The following is a 14,121-nucleotide window of genomic DNA, read 5'->3' as shown; positions in this document are numbered from 1 at the left end:
ATGTCCCAAATTATTGCAATACTTTAGCTTAATATGATTCACTAATGCTAGACCCTCAGGAACAATTCACAAGGATGTGACAGATTAAAGGTCAACGGAATGAAAGTATGCCAAAATAAATGAAATGTGGCTGTACTGACAGTGGCTCCCGATAGTGGCTAATATTTAACATGATACAAATTGTCAAATAAAAACTGGGAAAAGCCCCACAGTGGAGGTGTCATAATACCCATAAAACTAGCGGTCAAACAGGGAAATGGTTCCAACCATTTTTCCACCATTCATTTTTCCCATAGGGGATTTTAGAAACACTTAAAATAATATTTGTAGTTCTTATGATAGCCACATTAGCAGTTAATTAGAATTTCATTTTGGGGGGGTAAATACAGGCAAATATTTTTTCTAAAAGTCACCTTGTCCTAGAGAGAATTACACGGTTACCATGCCAGGGTAAGCCAACAAGAAACACAGGCCTTTTTAATTGTTTTTAAAATCCCTGTGGGGAATATGAATGGTGGAAAAACGATTGGAACCATTTCCCTGTTCAACCGCTAGTTCTTATGGGTATTATGACTCCTACGTGGTACTCTATTTGGGAATATGGGCGGTAGACTTGTGGGCATTCCTAACATTTTCCATGACTTCCACTCTTTTTCTTGTAGTTTCCGTAGTGTAGTGGTTATCACGTTCGCCTCACACGCGAAAGGTCCCTGGTTCGAAAACCCGGCGGAAAAAAATTTTAACAAAACAGATAGTGATGACAGAAACAGGGTCAAACTGAAAAAAAACGAAACAAATACATAGGCCTGCAGAATACATGAATAGACCAGTCTTAGACCTGTCTTTCAATAACCAGAGGCAGATAGTGATAACTGAAAAAAAACTAACACAATACATTGGCCTACAGAATACATGAAAAGACCAGTCTTAGACATGTCTCTCTGACCTGTGGATCAATGTTGCCGTTTTTTGGGTGACCTCCACCGTGCGATGTGATGAATGTGACCAGAATGACAGCTTCTCTGAGCCAGGCAAATAATTTATCAGGGTCATTATAATGGATATATCCAAAGAAATGGCAATATAATCCAAGGTAAAACAAACAAAAGTGCAGACAGTTTTCTGTCATTTCAGCTGCTTGATGTGATTGTGTGATAGATTTAGTTGGCTGGCTAGCAAAGGAAAAGTAGCTAGCCTGCATAGCTACAGTGCATTCGGAAAGTATTCAGACCCCTTACTTTTTCCACATTTTGTTACGTTACAGCCTTATTCTGAAAATGGATTAAGTCAAATAAAATCTATCTACACACAATACCCCATAATGACAAGCGATAACATATCATTTTTAATTCATAAAAAAAAGATTTAAAAAATACCTTATTAATACGTTTTCAGACCCTTTGCTATGAGGCTGGAAATTGAGCTCAGGTCAATCCTGTTTCCATTGATCATCCTTGAGATGTTTCTACAACTTGATTGGAGTCCACCTGTGGTAAATTCAATGGATTGGTCATGATTTGAAAAGGCACACACCTGTCTGTCTATATAAGGTTACACAGTTGACAGTGCATAAACTAAGCCATGAGGTGGAAGGAATTGTCCCTAGATTCCTAACATTTGCCATGACTTCCACTCTTTTTCTTGTAGTTTCAGTAGTGTAATGGTTATCACGTTCGCCTCACACGCGAAAGGTCCCCGGTTCGAAACCGGGCGGAAACAAATTTTAACAAAACAGATAGTGATGACAGAACAGGGTCATAACTGAAAAAAACGAAACAAATACATAGGCCTGCAGAATACATGAATAGACCAGTCTTAGACATGTCTTTCAATAACCAGAGGCAGATAGTGATAACTGAAAAAAAACGAACAAATACATAGGCCTACAGAATACATGAATAGACCAGTCTTAGACATGTCTTTCAATAACCAGAGGCAATGCAATGTTATTAAACAGGTTGTTTGGATCCTGGATGCTAATTGGTTAATAGCAGGGAGTTGAAGCACCACCATCCCAGCATTCTGCGTGTAGTGCCTGTTAGCGGTTCCATTAGATTTATAAATGCACATCCACTGTCCCACGGCCCAGCCAGTCAATTTATAAACTTCATCTCCCCTGGAAAAATGTGTCTAGACCAATGGTATTCAAACCTTTTCAGCAGGGACACCATGTTTTCCTACAGAATTTCTGGGGTCCCCATTTTTTGCAATCATTTCTTGTGATCCCACCCCAAATACAACTTTAAAATCGGTACGTTACATTTTTTTTTACATCAACAAATAACCTTCAATTACCCAATCAAATACTTTTTTTTAATTAACTTTCTCTAAAACGTTTCTATATTGTCTCATACAATAATCTGTACTCATAATTTTTTGTTCCTAAATAATGAATATATCCCCACTGCAGTCCCTCCGACCCCGACTTTAAATATCACTGGTCTAGACAATATTTCCCAATGCCCCTAGGCTAGCATATGGTTTGAAACAGTTGAGGTTTGTCTAAACCTTGCTGTCTGCCTCTCCGACCTGTGGATCAATGTTGCCGTTTTTTTGGTGACCTCCACCGTGCGATGTGTATGAATGTGACCAGAATGACAGCTTCTCTGAGCCAGGCAAATAAATTTATCAGGGTCATTATAATGGATATATCCAAAGAAATGGCAATATAATCCAAGGTAAAACAAACAAAAGTGCAGACAGTTTTCTGTCATTTCAGCTGCTTGATGTGATGTGTGATAGACTTAGTTGGCTGGCTAGCAAAGGAAAAGTAGCTAGCCTGCATAGCTACAGTGCATTTGTGACAGGTTAAAGGAAATACTAATAGCCTGTTATACATTAAAAAGTATTAGTAAGTTCATAGTATGTGAGGATCTTAAAACATCTAAGGTTAAAAAGATCATGCATTATGTATTAGTTGATAGAGATTGATAACATTCATTTAATTGTGTTAAAGTTAAAATCCATCAAGTGTACAAAAGGTAAGAATTGTAAAAGGAATGTGTAAACGTTATATTGATTACTTTATTTGGTGGTGCCTAATTTAAGGGGAAAAGTGTTAATCTGTGATCTACTAAATGCTCTTTAATCCATGAGTCTGAGACCGATTGCTCTGGTCTCCACTCAAGTTCGCGGGGAAATCGCGGTCTTTTCCTCATTACAGTAAAGTTCTCGTTGAGGAAACAATACCGTATCACTCTCGTGATTATTTCTCCCCTTTTTCAGGTACGATATTGATGATAAAACTGAGTCATTTAAATGTAATAATTCGCTAACATGTCAAGAGTGTTTAAGGTGTGTCTTGGTAACATCTTGAGAAAGTTAGAGTTACGTTTGCAGAGTAATATGAGCCCTGCTCGGTTGCAGCTAAGGCTAGCTTCGTACTGAGAGTAGCTGCATTTTATGTCGATCGTGAATGAACATGTGAATGAACATGTGCGTGCTATAATAAGATATGTTGTGGTGTTATTTGTGTAAGGGTTTTTCAAACACTTTATTGACTGTTGAGAAATTGAGTTATGGTTTACTGAGTTAAAGCTTTGTGCTTGACAGTTATATTGAAATGAGTGTATGTTTCAGTGAATTACAGAGTAAGTATGTTGTGACTTGAATAAGCCTTGTACCCTACACACTAGCTCTTTCCTGTAGATCTGTTGTTTTGTAAATGTGTACTTGTGTAAAATGTGTTACTTTGGTAAAATGATTACAGTAAAAGTTCTCGTTGAGGAAACAATACCGTATCACTCTCGTGATTATTTCTCCCCTTTTTCAGGGGCGTAACACATTCGGAAAGTATTCAGACCCCTTACTTTTTTCCACATTTTGTTACGTTACAGCCTTATTCTGAAAATGGATTAAGTCAAATAAAATCTATCTACACACAATACCCCATAATGACAAAGCGATAACATATCATTTTAATTCATAAAAAAAGATTTTAAAAATACCTTATTTACATACGTTTTCAGAACCCTTTGCTATGAGCCTGGAAATTGAGCTCAGGTCCATCCTGTTTCCATTGATCATCCTTGAGATGTTTCTACAACTTGATTGGAGTCCACCTGTGGTAAAGTCAATGGATTGGTCATGATTTGAAAAGGCACACACCTGTCTGTCTATATAAGGTTCCACAGTTGACAGTGCATAAACTAAGCCATGAGGTGGAAGGAATTGTCCCTAGAGCTCCGAGACAGGATTGTGTCGAGGCACAGACGTGGGGAAGGGTACCGATACATTTCTGCAGCATTGAAGGTACCCAAGAACACAGTGGCTTCCATCATTCTTAAAAGGAAGAAGTTTGGAACCACCAAGACTCTTCCAAGAGCAGGCTGCTCAGCCAAACCATCCCTACGGTGAATCAGCCCTTATTCAGGAGTTATTCACACGATAATTCCCGGGATCTCAAGCCTTATTGCTTAGTTAATGGACTAAGTCATTTCTGACTTCATTAGGTTCTGAGAGCGATAAATGCCCCACCCACCCAGCCACCCACCCAGCCAAAGTCACACCCTTAGTATCCTACTCATGCAGTTTCTGTAGTGTAGCGGTTATCACGTTCGCCTAACACGTGAAAGGTCCCAGGTTCGAGACCGGGCGGAAAAACATTTGAACAAATTAGACAGTAAGCCTATTCACTTAGGGCTCGATCCCAATTTAGGAATTCATGCTTTTCCTACGCACTTCTCAGTATTTGCTATTCAGACTTACCCTTTTAAGTCGCGTAACGCACTCTGCTGGGGTGGCTAGCTTGGGCGCTCTGAATAAATTCCTGCTACGTGTGGTCTGAGTTCCATAATGATTCAATAGGCACATGTCCCAAATTATTGCAATACTTTAGCTTAATATGATTCACTAATGCTAGCAACCTCAGGAACAATTCACAAGGATGTGACAGATTAAAGAAAGGTCAACGGAATGAAAGTATGCCAAAATAAATGTATGTGGCTGTTACTGACAGTGGCTCCCAATAGTGGCTAATATTTAAAATGATACAAATTGTCAAATAAAACTGGGAAAAGCCCCACAGTGGAGGTGTCATAATACCCATAAAACCTAGCGGTCAAACAGGGAAATGGTTCCAACCATTTTTCCACCATTCATTTTTCCCATAGGGGATTTTAGAAACACTTAAAAAATACATTTGTAGTTCTTTATGATAGCCACATTAGCAGTTAATTAGCATTAATTTTGGGGGGGGGTAAATACAGGCGAATATTTTTATAAAAGTCACCTTGTCCTAGAGAGAAATACACGGTTACCATGCCAGGGTAAGCCAACAAGAAACACAGGCCTTTTTTAATTGTTTTAAAATCCCCTGTGGGGAATATGAATGGTGGAAAACGATTGGAACCATTTCCCTGTTCGACCGCTAGTTCTTATGGGTATTATGACTCCTACTGTGGTACTCTATTTGGGATATTATGGGCGGTAGACTTGTGGGCATCCTAACATTTTCCATGACTTCCACTCTTTTTTTGTAGTTTCCGTAGTGTAGTGGTTATCACGTTCGCCTCACACGCGAAAGGTCCCCGGTTAGAAACCGAGCGCATTTTTTTTTAACAAAACAGATAGTGATGACAGAAACAGGATCATAACTGAAAAAAACGAAACAAATACATAGGCCTGCAGAATACATGAATAGACCAGTCTTAGACATGTCTTTCAATAACCAGAGGTAATGCAATGTTATAAAACAGGTTGTTTGGATCCTGGATGCTAATTGGTTAATAGCAGGGAGTTGAAGCACCACCATCCCAGCATTTGCGGGTAGTGCCTGTTAGCGGTTCCATTAGATTTATAAATGCGCATCCACTGTCCCACGGCCAGCCCAGTCAATTATAAACTTCATCTCCCTGGAAAAATGTGTCTAGACCAATGGTATTCAAACCTTTTCAGCAGGGACACCATTTTTTCCTACAGAATATCTGGGCCCCAATTTTTTGCAATCATTTGTGATCCCACCCCAAATACAACTTTAAAATCGGTACGTTACATTTTTTTTTACATCAACAAATAGCCTTCAATACCCAATAAAATACTTTTTTTCTAATTAACTTTCTCAAAAAAGGTTTCTATATTGTCTCATACATAATCTGTACTCATAATTTTTGTTCCTAAATAATGAATATATATATCCCCACTGCAGTCCCCCCGACCCCCACTTTAAATATCACTGGTCTAGACAATATTTCCCAATGACCCTAGGCTAGCATATGGTTTGAAACAGTTGAGGTTTGTCAATTCAAATAGGCTACATGTCCCAAATTATTGCAATACTTTAGCTTAATATGATTCACTAATGCTAGCAACCCTCAGGAACAATTCACAAGGATGTGACAGATTAAAGAAAGGTCAACGGAATGAAAGTATGCCAAAATAAATGTATGTGGCTGTTACTGACAGTGGCTCCCGATAGTGGCTAATATTTAACATGATACAAATTGTCAAATAAAACTGGGAAAGCCCCACAGTGGAGGTGTCATAATACCCATAAAACCTAGCGGTCAAACAGGGAAATGGTTCCAACCATTTTTCCACCATTCATTTTTCCCATAGGGGATTTTAGAAACACTTAAAATAATACATTTGTAGTTCTTATGATAGCCACATTAGCAGTTAATTAGAATTTCATTTTGGGGGGCAAATACAGGCGAATATCTTCTATAAAGTCACCTTGTCCTAGAGAATTACACGGTACCATGCCAGGGTAAGCCAACAAGAAACACAGGCCTTTTTAATTGTTTTTAAAATCCCCTGTGGGGAATATGAATGGTGGAAAAACGATTGGAACCATTACCCTGTTCGACCGCTAGTTCTTATGGGTATTATGACTCCTACTGTGGTACTCTTTTTGGGATATTATGGGTGGTAGACTTGTGGGCATTCCTAACATTTTCCATGACTTCCACTTTTTCCTGTAGTTTCTGTAGGTAGTGGTTATCACGTTCGCCTCACACGCGAAAGGTCCCTGGTTCGAAACCTGGCGGAAACAATTTTAACAAAACAGATAGTGATGACCGAAACAGGGTCATAACTGAAAAAACGAAACAATAAATAGGCCTGCAGAATACATGAATAGACCAATCTTAGACCAGAGGCAGATAGTGATAACTGAAAAAAAACGAAAACAAATACATAGGCCTACAGAATACATGAAAAGACCAGTCTTAGACATGTCTTTCAATAACCAGAGGCAATGCAATGTTATAAAACAGGTTGTTTGGATCCTGGATGCTAATTGGTTAATAGCAGGGAGTTGAAGCACCACCATCCCAGCATTCTGCGGGTAGTGCCTGTTAGCGGTTCCATTAGATTTATAAATGCGCATCCACTATCCCACGGCCCAGTCAGTCAATTTATAAACTTCATCTCCCCTGGAAAAATGTGTCTAGACCAATGGTATTCAAACCTTTTCAGCAGGGACACCATGTTTTCCTACAGAATTCTGGGGTCCCCATTTTTTTGCAATCATTTCTTGTGATCCCACCCCAAATACAACTTTAAAATCGGTACGTTACATTTTTTTTTACATCAACAAATAACCTTCAATTACCCAATCAAATACTTTTTTTTCTAATTAACTTTCTCAAAAACGTTTCTATATTGTCTCATACAATAATCTGTACTCATAATTTTTTGTTCCTAAATAATGAATATATATATCCCCACTGCAGTCCCCCCGACCCCGACTTTAAATATCACTGGTCTAGACAATATTTCCCAATGCCCCTAGGCTAGCATATGGTTTGAAACAGTTGAGGTTTGTCAATTCAAATAGGCTACATGTCCCAAATTATTGCAATACTTTAGCTTAATATGATTCACTAATGCTAGCAACCCTCAGGAACAATTCACAAGGATGTGACAGATTAAAGAAAGGTCACGGAATGAAAGTATGCCAAAATAAATGTATGTGGCTGTTACTGACAGTGGCTCCCGATAGTGGCTAATATTTAACATGATACAAATTGTCAAATAAAACTGGGAAAAGCCCCACAGTGGAGGTGTCATAATACCCATAAAACCTAGCGGTCAAACAGGGAAATGGTTCCAACCATTTTTCCACCATTCATTTTTCCCATAGGGGATTTTAGAAACACTTAAAATAATACATTTGTAGTTCTTTATGATAGCCACATTAGCAGTTAATTAGCATTTCATTTTGGGGGGGTAAATACAGGCGAATATTTTTTATAAAAGTCACCTTGTCCTAGAGAGAATTACACGGTTACCATGCCAGGGTAAGCCAACAAGAAACACAGGCCTTTTTTAATTGTTTTTAAAATCCCCTGTGGGGAATATGAATGGTGGAAAAACGATTGGAACCATTACCCTGTTCGACCGCTAGTTCTTATGGGTATTATGACTCCTACTGTGGTACTCTATTTGGGATATTATGGGTGGTAGACTTGTGGGCATTCCTAACATTTTCCATGACTTCAGCTCTTTTTTCTTGTAGTTTCTGTAGTGTAGTGGTTATCACGTTCGCCTCACACGCGAAAGGTCCCCGGTTCGAAACCGGGTGGAAACAAATTTAACAAAACAGATAGTGATGACCGAAACAGGGTCATAACTGAAAAAAACGAAACAAATAATAGGCCTGCAGAATACATGAATAGACCAATCTTAGACCAGAGGCAGATAGTGATAACTGAAAAAAAACGATACAAATACATAGGCCTACAGAATACATGAAAAGACCAGTCTTAGACATGTCTTTCAATAACCAGAGGCAATGCAATGTTATAAAACAGGTTGTTTGGATCCTGGATGCTAATTGGTTAATAGCAGGGAGTTGAAGCACCACCATCCCAGCATTCTGCGGGTAGTGCCTGTTAGCGGTTCATTAGATTTATAAATGCGCATCCACTGTCCCACGGCCCAGCCAGTCAATTTATAAAACTTCATCTCCCCTGGAAAAATGTGTCTAGACCAATGGTATTCAAACCTTTCAGCAGGGACACCATGTTTTCCTACAGAATTCTGGGGTCCCCATTTTTTTGCAATCATTTCTTGTGATCCCACCCCAAATACAACTTTAAAATCGGTACGTTACATTTTTTTTACATCAACAAATAACCTTCAATTACCCAATCAAATACTTTTTTTCTAATTAACTTTCTCAAAAACGTTTCTATATTGACTCATACAATAATCTGTACTCATAATTTTTGTTCCTAAATAATGAATATATATCCCCACTGCAGTCCCCCGACCCCCACTTTAAATATCACTGGTCTAGACAATATTTCCCAATGACCCTAGGCTAGCATATGGTTTGAAACAGTTGAGGTTTGTCAATTCAAATAGGCTACATGTCCCAAATTATTGCAATACTTTAGCTTAATATGATTCACTAATGCTAGCAACCCTCAGGAACAATTCACAAGGATGTGACAGATTAAAGAAAGGTCAACGGAATGAAAGTATGCCAAAATAAATGTATGTGGCTGTTACTGACAGTGGCTCCCGATAGTGGCTAATATTTAACATGATACAAATTGTCAAATAAAACTGGGAAAAGCCCCACAGTGGAGGTGTCATAATACCCATAAAACCTAGCGGTCAAACAGGGAAATGGTTCCAACCATTTTTCCACCATTCATTTTTCCCATAGGGGATTTTAGAAACACTTAAAATAATACATTTGTAGTTCTTTATGATAGCCACATTAGCAGTTAATTAATTTCATTTTGGGGGGGCAAATACAGGCGATATTTTTTATAAAAGTCACCTTGTCCTAGAGAGAATTACACGGTTACCATGCCAGGGTAAGCCAACAAGAAACACAGGCCTTTTTTAATTGTTTTTAAAATCCCCTGTGGGGAATATGAATGGTGGAAAAACGATTGGAACCATTACCCTGTTCGACCGCTAGTTCTTATGGGTATTATGACTCCTACTGTGGTACTCTTTTGGGATATTATGGGGGTAGACTTGTGGGCATTCCTAACATTTTCCATGACTTCACTCTTTTTCTTGTAGTTTCTGTAGTGTAGTGGTTATCACGTTCGCCTCACACGCGAAAGGTCCCTGGTTCGAAAGGCGGAACAAATTTTAACAAAACAGATAGTGATGACCGAAACAGGGTCATAACTGAAAAAAACGAAACAAATAATAGGCCTGCAGAATACATGAATAGACCAATCTTAGACCAGAGGCAGATAGTGATAACTGAAAAAAAACGAACAAATACATAGGCCTACAGAATACATGAAAAGACCAGTCTTAGACATGTCTTTCAATAACCAGAGGCAATGCAATGTTATAAAACAGGTTGTTTGGATCCTGGATGCTAATTGGTTAATAGCAGGGAGTTGAAGCACCACCATCCCAGCATTCTGCGGGTAGTGCCTGTTAGCGGTTCCATTAGATTTATAAATGCGCATCCACTGTCCCACGGCCCAGCCAGTCAATTTATAAACTTCATCTCCCCTGGAAAAATGTGTCTAGACCAATGGTATTCAAACCTTTTCAGCAGGGACACCATTTTCCTACAGAATTTCTGGGGTCCCCATTTTTTTGCAATCATTTCTTGTGATCCCACCCCAAATACAACTTTAAAATCGGTACGTTACATTTTTTTTACATCAACAAATAACCTTCAATTACCCAATCAAATACTTTTTTTCTAATTAACTTTCTCAAAAACGTTTCTATATTGACTCATACAATAATCTGTACTCATAATTTTTTGTTCCTAAATAATGAATATATATATCCCCACTGCAGTCCCCCCGACCCACTTTAAATATCACTGGTCTAGACAATATTTCCCAATGACCCTAGGCTAGCATATGGTTTGAAACAGTTGAGGTTTGTCAATTCAAATAGGCTACATGTCCCAAATTATTGCAATACTTTAGCTTAATATGATTCACTAATGCTAGCAACCCTCAGGAACAATTCACAAGGATGTGACAGATTAAAGAAAGGTCAACGGAATGAAAGTATGCAAAATAAATGTATGTGGCTGTTACTGACAGTGGCTCCCGATAGTGGCTAATATTTAACATGATACAAATTGTCAAATAAAACTGGGAAAAGCCCCACAGTGGAGGTGTCATAATACCCATAAAACCTAGCGGTCAAACAGGGAAATGGTTCCAACCATTTTTCCACCATTCATTTTTCCCATAGGGGATTTTAGAAACACTTAAAATAATACATTTGTAGTTCTTTATGATAGCCACATTAGCAGTTAATTAGCATTTCATTTTGGGGGGGTAAATACAGGCGAATTTTTTATAAAAGTCACCTTGTCCTAGAGAGAATTACACGGTTACCATGCCAGGGTAAGCCAACAAGAAACACAGGCCTTTTTAATTGTTTTTAAAATCCCCTGTGGGGAATATGAATGGTGGAAAAACGATTGGAACCATTACCCTGTTCGACCGCTAGTTCTTATGGGTATTATGACTCCTACTGTGGTACTCTATTTGGGATATTATGGGTGGTAGACTTGTGGGCATTCCTAACATTTTCCATGACTTCCACTCTTTTTCTTGTAGTTTCTGTAGTGTAGTGGTTATCACGTTCGCCTCACACGCGAAAGGTCCCCGGTTCGAAACCGGGCGGAAACAAATTTTAACAAAACAGATAGTGATGACCGAAACAGGGTCATAACTGAAAAAAACGAAACAAATAAATAGGCCTGCAGAATACATGAATAGACCAATCTTAGACCAGAGGCAGATAGTGATAACTGAAAAAAAACGAACAAATACATAGGCCTACAGAATACATGAAAAGACCAGTCTTAGACATGTCTTTCAATAACCAGAGGCAATGCAATGTTATAAAACAGGTTGTTTGGATCCTGGATGCTAATTGGTTAATAGCAGGGAGTTGAAGCACCACCATCCCAGCATTCTGCGGGTAGTGCCTGTTAGCGGTTCCATTAGATTTATAAATGCGCATCCACTGTCCCACGGCCCAGCCAGTCAATTTATAAACTTCATCTCCCCTGGAAAAATGTGTCTAGACCAATGGTATTCAAACCTTTTCAGCAGGGACACCATTTCCTACAGAATTTCTGGGGTCCCCATTTTTTTGCAATCATTTCTTGTGATCCCCCCCAAATACAACTTTAAAATCGGTACGTTACATTTTTTTTTACATCAACAAATAACCTTCAATTACCCAATCAAATACTTTTTTTCTAATTAACTTTCTCAAAAACGTTTCTATTGTCTCATACAATAATCTGTACTCATAATTTTTTGTTCCTAAATAATGAATATATATATCCCCACTGCAGTCCCCCGACCCCACTTTAAATATCACTGGTCTAGACAATATTTCCCAATGACCCTAGGCTAGCATATGGTTTGAAACAGTTGAGGTTTGTCAATTCAAATAGGCTACATGTCCCAAATTATTGCAATACTTTAGCTTAATATGATTCACTAATGCTAGCAACCCTCAGGAACAATCACAAGGATGTGACAGATTAAAGAAAGGTCAACGGAATGAAAGTATGCCAAAATAAATGTATGTGGCTGTTACTGACAGTGGCTCCCGATAGTGGCTAATATTTAACATGATACAAATTGTCAAATAAAACTGGGAAAAGCCCCACAGTGGAGGTGTCATAATACCCATAAAACCTAGCGGTCAAACAGGGAAATGGTTCCAACCATTTTCCACCATTCATTTTTCCCATAGGGGATTTTAGAAACACTTAAAATAATACATTTGTAGTTCTTTATGATAGCCACATTAGCAGTTAATTAGAATTTCATTTTGGGGGGGCAAATACAGGCGAATATCTTTTATAAAAGTCACCTTGTCCTAGAGAGAATTACACGGTTACCATGCCAGGGTAAGCCAACAAGAAACACAGGCCTTTTTTAATTGTTTTTAAAATCCCCTGTGGGGAATATGAATGGTGGAAAAACGATTGGAACCATTACCCTGTTCGACCGCTAGTTCTTATGGGTATTATGACTCCTACTGTGGTACTTTTGGGATATTATGGTGGTAGACTTGTGGGCATTCCTAACATTTTCCATGACTTCACTCTTTTTCTTGTAGTTTCTGTAGTGTAGTGGTTATCACGTTCGCCTCACACGCGAAAGGTCCCTGGTTCGAAACCGGGCGGAAACAAATTTTAACAAAACAGATAGTGATGACCGAAACAGGGTCATAACTGAAAAAAACGAAACAAATAAATAGGCCTGCAGAATACATGAATAGACCAATCTTAGACCAGAGGCAGATAGTGATAACTGAAAAAAAACGATACAAATACATAGGCCTACAGAATACATGAAAAGACCAGTCTTAGACATGTCTTTCAATAACCAGAGGCAATGCAATGTTATAAAACAGGTTGTTTGGATCCTGGATGCTAATTGGTTAATAGCAGGGAGTTGAAGCACCACCATCCCAGCATTCTGCGGGTAGTGCCTGTTAGCGGTTCCATTAGATTTATAAATGCATCCACTGTCCCACGGCCCAGCCAGTCAATTTATAAATTCATCTCCCCTGGAAAAATGTGTCTAGACCAATGGTATTCAAACCTTTTCAGCAGGGACACCATGTTTTCCTACAGAATTTCTGGGGTCCCCATTTTTTTGCAATCATTTCTTGTGATCCCACCCCAAATACAACTTTAAAATCGGTACGTTACATTTTTTTTTACATCAACAAATAACCTTCAATTACCCAATCAAATACTTTTTTCTAATTAACTTTCTCAAAAACGTTTCTATATTGACTCATACAATAATCTGTACTCATAATTTTTTGTTCCTAAATAATGAATATATATATCCCCACTGCAGTCCCCCCGACCCCCACTTTAAATATCACTGGTCTAGACAATATTTCCCAATGACCCTAGGCTAGCATATGGTTTGAAACAGTTGAGGTTTGTCAATTCAAATAGGCTACATGTCCCAAATTATTGCAATACTTTAGCTTAATGATTCACTAATGCTAGCAACCCTCAGGAACAATTCACAAGGATGTGACAGATTAAAGAAAGGTCAACGGAATGAAAGTATGCCAAAATAAATGTGGCTGTTACTGACAGTGGCTCCCGATAGTGGCTAATATTTAACATGATACAAATTGTCAAATAAAACTGGGAAAAGCCCCACAGTGGAGGTGTCATAA

General features: G+C 38.5%; 4 non-coding genes across 4 annotated transcripts; all 4 read left to right on the top strand.

Annotated features, from left to right (window-relative positions):
- Nucleotides 1-1,646: 1,646 nt before the first annotated feature.
- Nucleotides 1,647-1,719, top strand: trnav-cac (transfer RNA valine (anticodon CAC)). The gene has a single exon. It is a non-coding gene; the product is annotated as a tRNA-Val (tRNA).
- A 6,738-nt stretch (nt 1,720-8,457) lies between these two features.
- On the top strand, nt 8,458-8,530 carry trnav-cac (transfer RNA valine (anticodon CAC)). Its single transcript has one exon. It is a non-coding gene; the product is annotated as a tRNA-Val (tRNA).
- A 2,979-nt stretch (nt 8,531-11,509) lies between these two features.
- On the top strand, nt 11,510-11,582 carry trnav-cac (transfer RNA valine (anticodon CAC)). Its single transcript has one exon. It is a non-coding gene; the product is annotated as a tRNA-Val (tRNA).
- Nucleotides 11,583-13,034: 1,452 nt separating this feature from the next.
- trnav-cac (transfer RNA valine (anticodon CAC)) lies at nt 13,035-13,107 on the top strand. Its single transcript has one exon. It is a non-coding gene; the product is annotated as a tRNA-Val (tRNA).
- Nucleotides 13,108-14,121: the final 1,014 nt, after the last annotated feature.

Source organism: Salmo trutta, chromosome 21 (assembly GCF_901001165.1).
Source record: "Salmo trutta chromosome 21, fSalTru1.1, whole genome shotgun sequence".
NCBI classification, from domain to species: domain Eukaryota; kingdom Metazoa; phylum Chordata; class Actinopteri; order Salmoniformes; family Salmonidae; genus Salmo; species Salmo trutta.
The sequence above is the reverse complement of the archived record's forward strand: the minus strand, read 5'-3'. Positions and strand labels throughout refer to the sequence as shown.